This window comes from Apodemus sylvaticus, chromosome 3 (genome assembly GCF_947179515.1).
Source record: "Apodemus sylvaticus chromosome 3, mApoSyl1.1, whole genome shotgun sequence".
Taxonomy (NCBI): Eukaryota; Metazoa; Chordata; class Mammalia; order Rodentia; family Muridae; genus Apodemus; species Apodemus sylvaticus.
Window position 1 is genome coordinate 143113018 of NC_067474.1, and position 5213 is coordinate 143118230.

Here is a 5213-nt window from a genome sequence, read left to right on the forward strand (position 1 = left end):
TTATTTATTGTTATATGCAAGTACACTGTAGCTGTCTTTAGACACACCAGAAGAGGGCGTCGGATCTCATTACAGATGGTTGTGAGCCACCATGTGGTTGCTGGGATTTTTGAACTCAGGACCTTCAGAAGAGCAGTCAGCACTTTTAACCGCTGAGCCATCTCACCAGCTCCAGACTAATTTCTTAACTACAAATTACAGGTATCATTCATGTTCCATCTCAGCCCTTGAGAAGAGCATCCCCACCCCTCAAGAGGACTAGCTTCATAAGTATGCATTTTTGAATTTCATTTTGAGTTTGTATCTTGGACCATCCATGCACTGTATCTCCTATGAGACAAAAATATCTTTTGGTGAACTTGGACTGAAATGTGCCAGAAAGATGCAATACTATAGGGGCTGGAGAGATGGCTCAGCGGTTAAGAGCACTGACTGCTCTTCTAAAGGTCCTGAGTTCAAATCCCAGCAACAGCATGGTGGCTCACAGCCATCAGTAATGAGATCTGATACCCTCTTCTGTGGTGTCTGAAGACAGCTACAGTGTACTCATAATAAATAAGTAAATAAATAAATACTTATTTATTTATTTAAAAAAGATGCAATACTATAAACTCAATCACTTATTGCCAGTGTTGAGCCCAATTGCAAATTTACTTATAAAAATGTTATATCTACCAAGACAGGGAAGCAGGAGGTGGTTGATTGGGAAACAGGAGGAGGAGAGAGGGAGGGAGGAACCAGGAAAGGGGAAATCATTTGAAATGTAAATAAAGAATATAACTAATAAAAAATGTTATATCACAGACAGCCAGGGCTATACAGAGAAGCCTTGTCTTGAAAAAAAAAATCACCATGGTCTGCATGTATGACTTGCTTAGCATGGGAGAGGCTCTAGTTTCAATCCCCAGCACCCACTCCTAAGATGCTTTAAACTATTAACACTGTGAGTTAAGCCTTGAAGATACTAGGATAATAATTACTGACCATCAAATGTGAAAACACATGTAAAAGGACATGTTCATGATCGGACAGTATACACCAAGGAATTAGCTCTTTTTTAAAAGTTGCACAATGTGCCAGGCAGTGGTGGCACATGCCTTTAATCCCAGCACTTGGGAGGCAGAGGCAGGCAGATCTCTGAGTTCAAGACCAGCCTGGTCTACAGAGTGAGTTCTAGGACAGCTAGGACTACAGAGAAACCCTGTCTCAAAAAACCAAAACAACAACAACAAAAAACAAAAAAACAAAAAAAAAATTGCAGAATATAGCAACTCAGTATAATGTACATTGCCAAACTCCAAATAGTCACGTAGGAATGAACAATCTGTGACATCACCAAGTGTTAACACTATACACACTGTGGGCTTCCTCCCAAGATTCTGTTCGTGTAACAAAATGGCCATGTCTGGTGGATTATGTCAGCACCCAGGAGGCAGAGGCAGAGGTTCCTGAGTTTGAGTCTAGCCTGGTTAATACTGAGCCCTGGCAAACAGTGAGGCTCTATCTTAAAACAGTAACAAAAACCAACACCTAAACAAGAAGGAGTCAGAGACAGGAGAGAATGATCCTGGACCTGTAAAGCAGAGTCAGAGCCAGTTTCTTTCTTTAGGGCTTTGCTCTTAGATTTTCATATCCTGGGTGTGAGCAAGCACATGTGAGTGCAGGTGCCCACCGAGGTCAGAGACATCTGGTGCTGCAGTTACAAGCAGCTGGGGTGCTGGGAACTGAACTTGGGTCCTTTGTGCAAGCAATAAAAGCTCTTAACCACTAAGCCATTATGAAGTAGAAATCTCTGATTGTGTCATGTGATGCAGCCTCGCTTGATATTTTGCAGAGGCAAAACCCATGAGAAGACACATGATGTTTGGAGAGAGCATAAACAGGACTTAATGGAAGCGACAAGGGGCTTGCATAGCTAGCAGTGCAACACTTCCTTGGTCTTGCATCTTCACTGATCTCTACTTCATTGAGAGAAAGATGGCATCCCGGCTGATCCTGGTCACTCCCAATGATGCTTTCCAATTCAGCGGAGGCCTGGCAGTTTCTGCTGCATCGTGCCACCTCTGACACTTTTGGACTGGACTGTTAGTTACTGAATTGGACCGCTGGTATTCTGACAATGGAAATTGGAATCACCTGAAAGAACTACTCTTTTTCCCCCACCATGTGCACTTTATTGAATCCACTATGGACAGATATGTGAAGGTAATATTTGCATACACATAGGGTAAAGGATCAAGGCCTCAGTCTAGGGGTAGGGCCAGATGTGGACCGTGGAACACAGGGCAGCTAGAATCCAGAATGTGGCATTCTTTGTGAAAACGATTGAAAGACTACCACAGAGGTGGGAGAGAAAATAATGATGCAGATAATGACCACGAGGATGCTGAGGACCAGGGAGCTGATGTTCAGGCTCTCGACAGCAGAGGCGTAGGCCTGGGCTCCAGTCACATTGCCCACCATCTTCCTGCCCCTGGACTTCACAGAGTAGGCATAGGCAGTGAAGGCAGGAAGCAGGCACTGAAGAAGAGTACATTGAACAGGGACCAGACCACATGGTCAGGCACAGAGACCTCTCTGGGCATGTTGATCACGGTGGTCCTCACAACAGCTGAGTTGTTGGGTTTCCCCAGCTCAGTCACCCTTTAGTCCTGTTTTATTGTCTCATAGCTTGGAGGAAGTCTGGCATTGGTGTGCAAGAAGGCTTGAGAATTGTGGCTCATGGTATTGACTCTGAAACAATTGCCCAGTCTGGAGGATGGCTGCTCACAAGAACTACTTCTAAAGAGGCACACACCCTTGTCCTTTCACCTTCTTTTCTCCCCTACCTTAGGAGGGCTAGAAGGGGAGGCAAAACATTTGAGAACCCTTATTAAAATAGGTTTTGAAAAATGTAAGCCTACACCATCTCTCTAGCCTCTCATTTTTTTTATTTTACTTTTTTTTGTTTTGTTTTTTGTTGTTGTTGTTGTTTTTGAGACAGGGTTTCTCTGTGTAGCCCTGGCTGTCCTGGAACTCACTCTGTAGACCAGGCTGGCCTCAAACTCAGAAATCCACCTGCCTCTGCCTCCCAAGTGCTGGGATTATAGGCGTGCACCACCATGACTGGCGTTATTTTACTTTTTTAATATAGGCCCTAGCTGGCCTGGAACTTGTTGTGTATACCAGGCTGACTTCCAACTCATAGAGATCCCCCTGTTTCTGCCTTTGGAGTGCTGGGATTAAAGGTGTACATCATCATGCCCTGCCAATACAGCTCCTTAAGGATCCCAGCCTGGCCTTGAACTTGTTTTGAATTCCTGATCCTCTGTCCTCTTATCCAATGCTGGGATTCCAGGTACTTCCTACCTGACAGTTTCTAAGTGTCTGAATCATAAATCTACATCAGACATAGAGCAAGCTGTGAAACATCTGGACTCAGAAAGAGAACACAGAATTAAGATCACTCAAAGCCCCATTCTATATCTAGAATTTCTCAACCTTGGTAGGATTGTTTTAAATTTTTTATATTTATTTATTTTTGTGACTGGGTCTCACTGTGTATCCCTAGCTTGTCTAGAGATAGCTATCTACGTATACCAGCCTGGCCTCGAACTCAGATCAGAGATATGCCTGTCTCTGTCTGCTGGCTGCTTTCTTTGTTTGTTTCTTTTTTTTTTAAGATTTATTTATTATTATATGTAAGTACACTCACTGTAGCTGTCTTTAGACACACCTGAAGAGGGCATCAGATCTCATTACGGATGGTTGTGAGCCACCATGTGGTTGCTGGGATTTGAACTCAGGACCTTTGGAAGAACAGTCAATGCTCTTAACCTCTGAGCCATCTCTCCAGCCCTCTTTGATTCTTTCAAAGATTTATTTTATATATGTGAGTACACTGTAGCTGTCTTCAGTCACACCAAAGGAGGGTATCAGATCCCATTACAGATGGTTATGAGCCACCATGTGGTTGCTGGGAATTGAACTCAGGACCTCTGGAAAAGCAGTCAGTGCTCTTAACTGCTAAGCCATCTCGCCAACCCCTCATACTGACATTTTAAAGTAAATAATCCTTTCTTCTGCGACACTCTACTATGGAAGCTGGCTCAGCAACATTTCTGGTCTAAACCTAAATGGACACAAGAAGTTCCCTGTCGATGCTTCTAACAAACAAAGGTGACTTTAGACAATGCCAGATTTTCTGTATAGGACAACACTATATCCAGCTGAGAAGCATTGCATACTGGAAAACCTCTACAGCGATTTTTTTTTAACCTAGAGACATGAGAGGCTGTAAGATAACTCAAAAAGATCATTGTTAGAGATGTTGAATTGTGAGGTAGGAAGGTCATATTAAAACAGAAATAAATTAACAGTAAAAATGTCAACTATAACTCCTGTCCGATGATAAAATTCATATATCCACTTAATTTTCTTTTTGTTAAGATCTGTCTTGGTTTATTCTTTGATTTTTTTCTTTCTAGATCTATCTATTTTATATATATGAATAAACTGTAGCTGTCTTCAGATACATGAGAAGAGGGTATCAGATCCCATGACAGATGGTTGTGAGCCACCATGTGGTTGCTGGAATTTGAACTCAGGACCTTCAGCAAAGCAGTCAGTTTGTGCTCTTAACCGCTGAGCCATCTCTCCAGACCCTTATCCTTTGTTTTGTTTTGTTTTGTTGTTGTTGTTTTTATCCTTTGTTTTTAAGGGCAGCATCTTGCTATGTGCTCTGCAGCTTTGGCTGGCCTACAAACTACTCTGTAGACTAGGCTGGCCTCAAACTCACAGCAATCCTGCTCCTGTCTCCTCAGGACTAGGCTCTCAGATGTATGCCAACATGCCCACTGCAAATAACAAGTAATATTTTTGCTTCAGGCAAAAAAAGTAGTTGATAACAGACAATTGAGAACTCTTCATGTAGTCAGCTAATTTGTTTTGCAATGTTGAGGACTGAATCCATGCTCTAGTGTTGTAAGCAAAGTGCTCGACCACTGAGCTACATCCCCTCCGGCTTTATTTAGTTCTCTCTCTCTCTCTCTCTCTCTCTCTCTCTCTCTCTCGACAGGGTGCCTCTGTGTAGCCATGGCTGTCCTAGAACTCACTCTGTAGACCAGGCTGGCCTCCAACTCAGAACTCCTCCTAAGTGTGCCTCTGGAGTGCCAGGATTAAAGGTGCTATTTAGTCTTTTTTTCGTTTTCAGGTAACACATGGCTTACAAAAAA

The 5213-nt window shown here is 42.9% G+C and overlaps 1 pseudogene; it reads right to left on the reverse strand.

The window, feature by feature from the left end:
- Positions 1 to 2289: 2289 nt before the first annotated feature.
- LOC127680111 (interferon-induced transmembrane protein 2-like) lies at positions 2290 to 2723 on the reverse strand (annotated as a pseudogene).
- Between the last annotated feature and the right edge of the window lie 2490 nt (positions 2724 to 5213).